The following is a 12871-nucleotide window of genomic DNA, read 5'->3' on the forward strand; positions in this document are numbered from 1 at the left end:
GACGATGGAGTCCCTCCCCCCAGGTGCTCTAAGTGCTTTCAGGTGCCTTAGATTGAGTGATGGGGACTCGTGGGCGAGACAGCTCGGCTCCTGGAAGGGAGCTCTCAGAAGAGACTCAGAGGAGGGAGAGGTCCATGAGGGGGCGCCAGCCTCAGCGCAGAGGAAGGGAGGAGGAATTAGAATGCGGGAGTGAGTGGGAGGGTGAGCAGTGAGCAGTAGTGGAGGCTCAGTGGCGGGGAAGGGGAGTGGCTCAGTCAGAGGACGGGCTCAGTGAGGGCAAGAAGAGGGGTTCACTGAAGGAACGTGATGGGCTCAGTGAGGGGGAGGGGTTAGTGGACGCGTTGGTGCTAGAGGAGGCTCACAGGGGGAGAAGGGAGGCTCAGTGAGAGGGATGGGGACTCAGGGAGTCAGAGGGACTCGATGGGGATGACAGAGGCTCAGGAGTTACCAGCTTGCCCCCCACAAGGAGGAAGCTCTGCTGAATGGTGTCATTCCTTTGAATGTCTCCTTTGTGTCATCAAACCTCGTGTCTTTCTCTGTGCAGAAGTCCAGCTCCTCCCTTTCCTGTGGGGAGACTGACAGGTGTTTTGCCTGCAACAGGTAGATCACTGCTCCCAGCTTCTGGGGGATGAATCAAGGGGAACAAGACCAGGACTTCCCCCCCCCCCCCCCCCCCCCCCCGCCCCCAATCAGCCAGCTCCAGAGAACCAGCCAGATCCGAGTTCAAATCCTACACGCACTGGATGACCTTGGGCAAGTCATTTCTGTGAATAGGAGGAGATACTCAATCTTCTTTTTTCTTTTAGGTTTTTAAAGATTGGCCCTGAGCTAACATCTGTTGCCAATCTTTTTTTTTTTTTTTCCATCTTCTCCCCAAAGCCGCCCAGTACATAGTTATATATTCTAGTTGCGGGTCCTTCTGGCTCTGCTATTTGGGACCCCGCCTCAGCATAGCTTGATGAATGGTACCATGTCCGCGCACAGGATCCAAACCCGTGAAACCCTGGGCCTCTGAAGCAGAGTACACCAACTTAACCATTCATCCACGGGACCGGCCCCTCAACCTATCTTCACTGAATGGATGAATGTTCTCTATTTCCTCACAGAATACCTAAAGAGGGGCATCAGCAGCCTTTTCCTGATGAGAAACCAAAGCCCACAGAAGTGAAGAGGCTTGCCCAAGGTCATACAGCAGATAAGTGGCCAAGGCAGAATTCAAACACAGATCTGACCCATCCCAAAGTCGTCCCTCAGCTCCCTGTTATTCTCTGGTATGTCCCCTGTTTCTATCCTTGATGGCATTTCTCACAAGTTACAGATATATATGTAGTTGTTTATTGTTATTTAAGAGTCTCTCTCCCTTGATTGATTTTGCTTATCATTAGAATCTCCTGTGGTTGAGTGCCTGGCCTCATGAGGCACTCAATAAACGTTTGTTTGAATGGAAAAATAATGCAAGGATAGAGCTTGATGCAAATGGAGAAGCCTCCTTCTCCATTCATTCATTTATTCCTTCTTTCTTTATTGCACTCATTCAACAAATTTGATCATTATCTCCTCTGTTGGGCTGGCTGCTGGAGGTACAGCAACGATCAGATGGGGCTCTGCCCTCGAGAAGCGCATAGTCTAGGGGGACACAGACAGTAATGACAGTTCAGTGAGGTATCTCCAAGGATGGGGGTAACACTGAGGCTACGGGAACAGAGCAGATACTGTGCCCAGCTGGGTGGGGAGGCAATCGGGGAGACTTCCTTGCAGGAGATGGTATTTAAACTGAGACCTGAAGGATGAATCCAAGTGAGGGGTGCACAGATGGTCGGGGGACAGGAAGGGAGAAGGATTCAGGATGGGAACATCGTGTGCACAGGACCAGAGGTGAGAGAAGTTTAGCATCTGCCAGCTTCCTTCCAGGCTTCCTTAATTGGCCTGAGCTCCGCACTCCGGGAGTGGACGGGGGCCACGGACAACTCATAGGGCACAGCCAACCCATGAAGCACAACATTTGGAATTAGGGAATACATTTTTAAATGATAATGATTATTGTTTTTTTCTGACCTTTACTTTTTTTTCCTAAGATTGGAACCTGAGCTAACAACTGTTGCCAATCTTTTTTTTTCTGCTTTTTCTCCCCCAAACCCCCCCATTACATAGTTGTATATTTTAGTTGTGGGTCCTTCGAGCTGTGGCATGTGGGATGCTGCCTCAGCATGGCCTGATGTGGCCATGTCCACGCCCAGGATCTGAACCAGCAAAACCCTGGGCTGCCAAAGCAGAGTGCACGAACTCAACCACTTGGCCATGGGGCCGGCCCCTCTGATCTTTATAAAAGTTATACATTCCTTTTGTAGGAAAGATGGGAAAGAGAGGAAATATTTAAAATATAAAAAAGGAAACAGAGAGGAAAACATCTGGAATTAGAGAGATGAGTCTGAATTGAAGCTCAGTCCTTTCCTAGCTGTGCAACCCTGAGAAACGCACTTTTTCTCTGTGAATTTCAGGGTCTGAGAAATGGAACTGCCAATACCTGTGGCATTCACAAGGACACAGAAAGATGCAAGGATTTGTCCAACGTCTCATACACTGGTCAGATCTGTCTGTGGTCTGAGTCAGAGACCCTGAAAAAGAAAAGGCAGCCCAGGGGGACCGTGGTTCCAGAGTCCTGTCCATCACCTGCCCTGTCCTCCCAGGACAGCAGCCAGTGGAGACAGAGCCTTACAGAGGGAATGGTGTGTGTGGCTGTGGCCCAAAGCAGGATCTCTCCATCAGCTGAGAGTGGGGTGGGACAGGAGGTCAAGGCCTGAGGGGTCTACTTCTATCCCAGCCTAGAAGGCTCAAGGTCTTGCTAAGAGATCTAACCCCTCCCTTTCAGTCTCTTCCTGGCACCCTGGCCTGGCACCCTCTAGGATGCAATGTTGTTTAATAATTCAGCAGATGCAGACAAAGATAGCAGCTCTGAAAATAACCTAACTAAGCCCCAGCCTCCATCTCCTCTTTCCCCAGCAGACTGCCCTGCCCTTCCCCCAAGGTCTCTGGTCGCCCCATACACCTGTCAGTGCCCCTGGCTGCCAATGGGCACCTGGTTCAACACTCTTCCTCTTCCTTCTAGTCTTTCTCCTCCTCCTCCCCTCTCCTCCTCACCTCCATGAGAACTCCATTCTCATATTAAAAGCTTTTATATTAATCAGAGCTTAAAGAAATCTTGTGCTACAAGTAGACTTGGGTTTAATTCATTATGTGGACTTGAGCAAGTTCCTTCTCTCTAAGCTTCTGTTCCTACATTTGTAAAACGAGGTCTCTGGATTCCTAAATGGGCATGAACAAAATGTTTAGGGGGTGGCAATTATTTGGCCAGGGGACTAGATATCTTTCCTAGGAAGACATAACAGCAGTGGCAGCGTCATCTCAGTCAGCAGCACTGCAGTCCATCCTGCTGCTCCATCTGGAGAGCCCACAGGTTTTCTTTGTTTTTAATTTCTCTTGTGATGAAAATTTTGCCCTGGTTATCATTCCTGGAATAAAAGGCTGTGACTTGTGTTCACAATGGATGTAGCAGGTTCCACATGCTTTCAGCACTTCATCACATTTCTGACAAGTAGAAATTTTACTTGTCTCTGGAAGTTGGAAAGAGTAATGCCCCTTCCCCCTTGAAGCTTTGCTCAAATCACCCCAACCTTCATGGGTCCCGGTTTTGACATGTCTAAAGTGGCCAGGTGTTAAAGGGTAAGTAGGACAAGGTAAGACTCTGTGATCTCTAGATTGTAAGCTCCAAAAGGGGTGAGAGCATGTCTGTTTTCATGCATTCATTCCACAGCATAATTAAGCACTTACTCTGTACCAGCCACTGTGCCAGGAGCAAGGGGGCACAGCAGTAAATAAAAGCAGCACAAGCCCTGTCCCTCGAAGCTTACATTTCAGAAATCAAAATAATTAAATCCTAAGAAATGTGCCATGAAGGAATAATAAAATACCTGCTACTATTTACTTAGTGCTTACTCTGTACCAGGTACTGATCCTATGAGGTACTATTATTAGCATACCCATTTTACAGATGAGGACACTGAAGGACAGAGTGGTCAAGTAAATGTGGCCAAGGTCACACAGTCAAGGAGTAACTGAGCTGGGATTCAATACTCAGGCAGTCTGCCTCCAGAGCCAGTTTTCAACCACAATGCCATAGTGCTTTCTTAGAAACCATGAGCAAGGAATAAACTGGTGACATGATAGAAAGAGGAGCTGAGGAGGGCATCTCCTTAGGAGGTGACATTTAAGCTGAGACCTGAAAGATGAGCAAGAGTCAGTCATGTGGAATTGGAGAGAGAAATTTCCCAGCAGAAAAAATAGTATGTGCAAAGGTCCCGAGACAGAAAAATCAGTGTGTTTGGTGCCTGGTAAGCCAGCAGGGAAATGGGGAGACCTGAGGTCAGAGGAGCAGGCTGGGCTTGGAGGCCAGGATGAGGATTTTGGATTTTACTCTAAGTGCAAGGGATGCATTTGAAAGGTTTAAGAGGGGATCAACGTGATCTGATTTGTTTTTAAAAGATCGTGCTATTTGCTGTGTTGAGAATGAACTGAAAGGGAGAAAGAGGGAAAGAGGGAGAGCAGTTAGGAGATTACTGCAGTAATCCAGCTGAGAGAGGACGGTGGCTAGGCCAGGAGTAATGGCAAGAGGTGGGAGGGAGGATAGATTTGATTTTTATTTGGTGGTGAACCGAGAGGACTTGTGGATGGATTAGTGTGGGGGTGAGAGAATGCCCTCTGGGTTTGCGGATGGAGCAGCAGGACAGATTGGGGTGCCCTTGACTGAGAGGGGAAAGACCAAGGGAGGCACAGGTTTAGTGGAGAAATCAAGGTCAGGAGGTTTTTTTTCCTAAATGATAATCGCTTCATTAAAAAAATAAGAACAAAAAGGATCTACAGTAATAGGCCATTATATCACCCCATTTTTTAGTCCAACTAAGAAATATTATACTTTACAGAGGGTGTACATTTAGTTTTAAAGGTGGAAAAATTATTTGAAATAACTGGGATCTACATAGCATTCAGATAAGATGGTTGGAGTTACTGTGCACTGGAAAATGAATATCTAACTCGTAAAATCATGTGTATTGAGTATCAGTCTATATGGAAAGGCAAAACTCAATAAAAATATGATACAGAGAGGAAAAAACATATTTCTAGTAAAGGTCTACATGCATAGGGGATAGGTAAACTTTTGGAAAGAATTTTGGTTTGGACAGATTTTGGAAACTATTTTCTGTTTTTCTTCTCTATTTTGAATACTCTACTCACAGAATACTTCACTTCTGACACTTCTGGTCACCAAATGTGTGTGTGTTTTTCCCATACCTACCAATTCTCCGACACCAGCTGGGTGTCCTGCAATTCAGTTCAATTCTGACGCTAACCGGAGCTAGCGCAGACCACAGAGGTTAAGGGTTCATTCCCACACGACTGCTCCCCACTTCAGACCCCAATCGCAAGTAGCAGGTCTCCAGGTTACCCACAACTTCTGTCCAGCTTGGTTATAAATCAGAGGTTCCCATGACCCCTCCTTAGATTCTATGGCAGGCATCCCACATATAAAGTAGAGGAAGATGGGCATGGATGTGAGCTCAGGGCCAGTCTTCCTCAGCAAAAAGAGGAGGATTGGCAGCAGATGTTAGCTCAGGGCTAATCTCCACCTCACCCCACCCCCCAAAAAAGATGCTCCTAGTGCTTCTATCATTTAGGAAATTAGACAGGAGATGGGGGCAGAGACTAATACACATATTTCCCATTATTTCACAACACCCCAGTTGGATATCCATGATACGTAGGCAGGTATATAGATGCTTCTGGAAGTCAGCACTGGAGAGTCAGGGCTGGAGACTTAAATCTGGGGAGTCATCAATGTATAGATGGTACTTAAAGCCGCAGGACTTTATCCTGAGGATGAATGGCCTCAGGAGAAAGTGTTAATAGAGAAGAGAAGTGGACAGAGGCCTGAGACACCACTTTTAGAAGTCAGGATGATGGGGAGGAACCAGCCAAGGAACCCGAACATGGGTGGTTGGCGATAAAGGGGGAAAACAAGGAAGTGGCTGAACCATAAATTGAGAGGAAGGAGGCAATCATGGCAAATGTAGACCACTGTTGTGTGAAGTTTTGTTTTGAAAAGACGCAGATAAAGGGGTGGTATCTTGCAAGAAAGTGGGATTGACAGGGGCTCTGTGAGATGGGAGCCCCGAGGAGCACCTTTGTAGGCTGCTGGGAGCGATCCAGCAGAGAGGGAACTATGCTGTCTGGCACGGAGCCATCACCTAAAATGGGAGATTCTCAAGAAGGCAAGAGAGGACGGGCTCTCCAGCAAGCTCCTTCCTGCCACAAGCCTTTATTAAGTGCTTACTGTGTGCCAGATGCTGTTCTAAGTGCTGGGGACACAGCACTTGTGGGGATCAAGACAGGCAAGGTCCCTGCCCCCAAGCACTCTCCATCCAGAGGCAGAGAGGAAGGCCATAAAAAATCAACACAACGGGATCGTTTCAGATCGGGTCACGTGCGTGCTGTGAAGGAAGTGAACAGGGTGATGCGATAGGGAGTAACCGAGGGGATGTACTTTAGAGAAGTCCAGGATGACGGAATGGGCATCATCCATTTGTCCTACTTTTGATAACAATGCCTTTACATTTTAGGGGGAACCACTTCTCCTACGTGCTCAATGCATGGTTTTTGTGGGGCTGACCCCAGTCCATTTCCAGGACTGGGCTTGTGATCCTGGCCTGACCAATGAAACTCAATACTAGGACGTTTGCTAGAACTAGCAGGAAAGAGAAACTTTCTTTGCCCAGGAATTGTTGACCACGTAGATTATAAACAAAAGAAGTGCCTGCCTGCTACCTGGCAGGATAGCCCAGAAACAGAGACCTGATGTGTGAGGAAATCACTTGAGCATCTGACTCCTGCTCTATCTGAAGGTAGTGCTACCCTTGGATTTTTCAGTTAAGTGAGCCAATAAATTCTCCTGTTTTTCCTTAAGCTATTTTTTTTTAAGATTTTATCTTTCTTTTTTCTCCCAAAGCTCCCCCGGTACATAGTTGTGTATTTTTAGTTGTGGGTCCTTCTAGTTGTGGCACGTGGGATGCTGCCTCAGCATGGCTTAATGAGCCGTGCCATGTCCGCACCCAGGAGTGGAAGTCATGAAACCCTGGGCCACTGAAGCGGAGCGCATGAACTTGACCACTCAGCCACCAGGCTGGCCCTACCTTAAGCTATTTTGAGCTGGGTTTTCTTTCACTTATAACTGAACAAATCCTGATTGAGGAAAAAGGCGTGAAGGATGCAAAGGAACCAGGCTTAGAAATGCCAGAGAAAAGCAATCCAGGAAGGAACAGGAAGCACAAAGATTCTTTGCAGAAGAGAGTTTGGCGCATTTGGGGAACACAAGGGAGGCAAGTGAAGCTGGAATATAATGTCTGTGGTGATGGAATGAGATGGGACAGAACCACAGGAAGAGAGTTCCATTTCCAGCAAAATGGCAGAAGAGGAGAGCAGAGAAACACTTCTCCATATATAGCATTTTAAAACCGATGGTTTGGGGGCCCGCCCTGTGGCGCAGAGGTTAAGTTTGCACGTTCCACTTCGGCAGCCCGGGGTTTACCTGTTCGAATCCCAGTGCGGACACGGCACCACTTGGCAAGCCATGCTGTGGTAGGCATCCCACATATAAAGTAGAGGAACATGGGCACGGATGTTAGCTCAGGGCCAGTCTTCCTCAGCAAAAAGAGGAGGATTGGCAGCAGATGTTAGCTCAGGGCTAATCTTTCTCAAAAAAAAAAAAAAAAAGAAAGAAACCCTGATGGTTAGGGGGCCGCCCTGTGGCCAAGTGGTTTGGCACTTGCGCTCTGCTTTGGCGGCCCAGGGTTTCACTGGTTCAGATCCTGGGCACGGACATGGCGCCACTCATCAAGCCATGTTGAGGCGGCATCCCACATGCCACAACTAGAAGGACCCACAAATAAAATATACAACTAAAAAGATGGTTAAATTTTAAAAATTATCTTTTGTAAGGCATCAATGAGCTTCTACAAAGTAAGAGAAATAAGAGAGGCCAGAAATGACAAGAAAGGGCAATTCCTTGGGAGGAAATGAGCCTTGGAGCCAGTGTTTGCCCTGAAGCACCTGTTGAAAACCAAGACATAGACCAGTCAAAATGTTTTAACTTCAACCTATGATAAGACATTTTACAACAGGACCCAGTACACAGATAAAAGTTTCACAAGCAATATTCATCCTAATTACAGGTGTGGCACATTGATATTTCCTGGTCTAATCTATTCTATGCTATTTGATTTTCTTCTTTTTAAAATGCTGGTTGAGATCCATTAAAGGATGGAGTGCTAGGAGTCGCAGACTGTTCTATTTGGGGAGGGGAAGCCAAGCTGCAATCAAATTGCAAGCTGCAATCATGGAGCATTCAGAAGAAAGGGACTATTTGGGGCTCCAGCATTTTGTTGGATTTATCTTTTCTAGGGAGTTAAATTTTGGCCATGTTGATTTTGAAATGCCTATTAAGTAGACATTCAAGCAGAAATTTTAAGTGCCAGTTGAATTTATGTGTCTGGAGCTCAGGAGAGAGGACGAGGCTGCAGATGTGAATTTGGAATTTTCAGCACATATGCAGTATTTAAGTGGATGAGGTGACCATAGGATGAGAGAAGGCAGAGGAGAGGAGAGAAACAAGAAGTGAGGCTGGGGCACTCCGATGTTAAGCAGCCAGGGAGAAGTGGTCCACAACCTTTGCCCTTTTCTTTCTCCTTTTCTCTATGCTGCTGTCAGAAACGTGGATGTGGTGGATGCCATCAAGGACCTTAAGACAAGGGCCTCACTCTGGGGTTGGCAGAGCAGTGAGCTGCTGCGTGGAGTCTCTTACTTCCAGCTGAATCTAATTCCTCAATGACACGGGAACGAAATTGAGAAACTCCTCGCAAGACTGACCACGAAAAAAAACAAGGGAGGTGGCACAAATAAACAATGTTACGTTTGGAGAACTGCACTACCAAACTACAGTTGTAGCAGAGATTTAAAAGATAATAGGAGAAAATTATAAACAATTTTATGACAAAAAACTTAAAGGTAAAATAGACAAATTTCTGGAAGGATAAAAATTTATATCAAAAACACTCAAGGACTGTATGAGAAAGAAAAATTACAGAACAATATTACTTAAGAACATAGATGTAGGGGCTGGCCTGGTGGCAGAGTGGTTAAGTTCATACACTCTGCATTGGTGGCCCTGGGTTCGCAGGTTTGACGCCTAGGTGTGGACAAACATACCGCTCATCGAGCCATGTTGTGGCAGCGTCCCACATACAAAAAAAAAAAAAAAATAGAGGGAGATTGGCACAGATATTAGCTCAGGCAAATTTTCCTCACCAAAAAAAAAAAAGAACATAGATGTAAATGCCCTAAACAAAATATTAGCAAGCAAATTTAGCAATGTATTTAAAAAATAATTCACGGACCAACTTGAGTTGATTTAAGGTTGATTCAACATTGGGAAAATCTACTAGTATAATTAATCATATTAATATGCTAGAGGAGAAAAGCCAAGTGGACATTTCAATTTAGACAGAAAATGTATCTTGATAATTCAATAATCTTTTATGTTAAAAATTCTTAGCAAACTAGGTAAAAAGCACCATTAACCTGATAAAGCGCCCCCTCCTGGAAGGGGGAGTATCTACATATATTTGGAATTCTGCAAGGAAAATTGCTCTCTTCTCTCCTGTTTATTTATTCTATCATCTCTGATTTTAAAAAGAAATTAAAACATTTTTGTGGGCCCCTAAAAGTATTGTAGGTTTTAGGTGCTGTGCTTTCTGTGCCCAACAGATAAATTAGCCTAAATGATTAACAACATTAAGGGAAGGATTAACACCATTTTCAGGATGGTGTTCTTCTCTGGGAGGATGAAGAAAGGGGAGGCAACAGAGGAGAGCCATACAGAGGGCTTCAAAGGGACTGAAATGTCCCATTAAACTAGATGCCTGGGTGTTCATTTTATCTTTACTCTTTGATATATGTATAAATATTTTATATGTTTGTATACACGCATATTCTTCTACATGTATGAGATATTTCATAATAAGATTTTTACAATAAAATGTGTAAGGACCGGTCATGTAGACCAGGGTAGGGCCTGGCCCACTGCAGGCACACCGTAAATGTTCATTGACTAATTTAATGACTGTCTGGCTCTGGATCAAGTCCCTCCTGCTCACTCAGGATGCTCTGGCTGTCTGCCATCCCCCCACCACCACGGGGGTGCCTGGTAGGGGTTCTGGAGATCCTCCCTGGGGCTCTCTAGCTGGGTCTGAAGACTCCAGATCCCAGGGGGACTGCTGGGCTGGTTCTAGCTACTCGACTGTAAGATGCTGAGGAACAGGGAATCTGCTAAGGTATAGATCCCCAGCCTGGGGCCAGAGGGACACAGGGGTATAGCTGTGGGACAGACAACTGCATGGGACTTCTAAGGACCAGAGTGGGAGGCTCTTCCCCAACCTCTTAGATGCAGGGTAGGGGTGGTAGCTCAGACTCCCCAATCCCAGAGAATGGATGGATCTAGGCCCTGGGTTCAAGGGGACAAGTGGCATTCAGAAGACTAGACCCCACATCGAGTGGCTCCCAGGTCATCAGAAATTCCATGCCCCAAGCATGGCTGGCACTGAATGGCATGGTTCCTGACCTGATGGGATCATGCTGGTGGGGTGACCAGGGAGGCTTGGTGACCAGACTGAAGGACCTTGTCTGTGTCTGGTTCTGTAACACCTTTGGGCCTTGGCCCAACTCTAAGGGCTGTCATGGGTTGAGAAAGCCAAATAACAATGGAGACTGGATTTCCCACCAGACAGATGGAATGAGGGCTCTTGAGTGAATTTTTTAAAATAGCCTATTTCTTCCCTACCTGAATGTGTGCACCCATATTCATACCCACTACACCTGCTTCTGCTTTTTTCTCCCCTCTGTCTCTTTCGGACTCTCTAAGTCTGACTCCACCTCCCTCTCCAAGTCTTTCTCCGATTCTGCCTTCCCTTCCTCCCAACCTCCCTCCCCCTCGCCGCCCCCAGTCTCTCTCCAGCTGGCTTCCAGCCCTGCTACAGAGCACTGTAGTTCCAAGGAAAAGAGGCTTTTGCTGCGAGTTCATCAGATGCCAGAACCTCCCTTCCCCCTCCCTCCATTTCGCCCTCCCTCCGAGACCTAGAGGCCTGGACTCAGCAGCCGTCCCCAAGCCCACCCCCAGACAAGCTGGGAGGAGGGAACAGAGGGCTCTGGCTGGGTCAGATGTGGGGCTGCCCTTCCTTCCCAGGGGAGGCCAGAGCTCAGCTGGCTCATGGATTATTGAGCTCTTGTGCTGGTGGCTCCATTTGGCAGAGTTCTGGGGACCCTCAGCACAGGCCTAGAAAAGTGGGACAAACTCCAGGTCACATAGGCTGAGGCTGAACTGGGCCAGGGTCTAAGCTCCCAGCCTCCCTCCCATGCCCCCACCTGAGCCCCCAGAGCTAAATCTGGCAACCCCTCACCCTTCCCCACTTGACAGGAAACTTGGCCCAGATCTAGCCAGAGGTACCTCATGTTCTCCCTTGGCCTTGACCTCTGACCTCTACACAGTTCCCCTCCATCCTTCATCCCTCACACCTATGTTCCCCTGACTCCCTCAGGTAGGGGGGTCCCTCAGTCAAGAGGGCTGGACTCCATAGAGGGGGCCTGAGGGCAAGTTTGGGGTTCTCTGTTCAGTGCTCAGACTTGGGGCTCCAAGTCTGGGTCATGGCCCATCCCCAGTCCATGTTACCACCTCCCTTTATGTCTCTTCACAGGGCTCTGCCTTCCTTAAGGGAGGTGGCACCAATCCAGGACATAGGGAGGGGCACCTCACAGCAGCTCCCACCCCAGGCTCTAGGTGCAGCCCTGCGAGCCCAGGAGAGAGCCCTCCCCTCCCCTGCCTTCCCTTAGATTTTGGCAAGAACTGAACAGAGTGGAAAGAAGCCCAGGATGTGAGGAGCCAGATCTGGATAGAATGACTTCCCCACTCTGAGCTTCAGTTTGACCATCCATAAAATGGGAAGAATAATGTCTGCAGATGGTCTTCCCAGAGCCACTTGTGGGTCTGCTTTTACCCCTTCACTGCTAGGGCGGGAAGGCAGCCGGCCCAGGCTGGGGCCCAGGCTGGCCGCTACCTGCTCCAGCTCCTCCGTCTTGTCTGACCAACTATTTATTTTTCTGTACTCCTCCATTGGGGACCACTCCTGGAATCCCTCCCCTGGGATGCCAAAGGGCCCTGGACAGCCTTCCACTGCAGCACTACACTGTCACCTCTCACCCTGTGTTGGTACCTGTGGGTATGGTCTGTCTCCCGTGCACACCGTGAGTTCCCCAAGGTCACATGCCAAGGCTTATTCCTCTCTGGGTCTGCAGCTCAAACCAGGATGAGGCACAGAGTAGAGTCACAGTGATGCCAGGTGAGTGAGAGAATGGCCTGGAGACTTTTCAGTTTCTCTGCCATGATTCCTACCCCGTCCCTTTCCCCACTCCTGCCTCACCAAACTTGCCAGGGACTTTGTGTCTCTACTGCTGCTGGCTCTCCCAAGCCCGCTGTCTTCCTCAGTGTCTCACTTGGAAGGTCCTGGAGTAGGACACAGAACCACCCTCCCACAACCTCCAGCAAACCCTGCCCTCTCCCCTCTACCTTTGAAGTTCACCCATTTCTTCAGACTACAGTCCCAGAGGAGTATGCTAAACTGTTACACTGCCAGGCTCAACGAACCAGGCCTCCAATATCCGGGCCCTTGTGTGTTCCCTCCCCTGTCGACTCTGGGCTTGGCTATATGACTTGCTT

The sequence above is a fragment of the Equus quagga genome, chromosome 5 (genome assembly GCF_021613505.1).
Source record: "Equus quagga isolate Etosha38 chromosome 5, UCLA_HA_Equagga_1.0, whole genome shotgun sequence".
Classification (NCBI taxonomy): domain Eukaryota; kingdom Metazoa; phylum Chordata; class Mammalia; order Perissodactyla; family Equidae; genus Equus; species Equus quagga.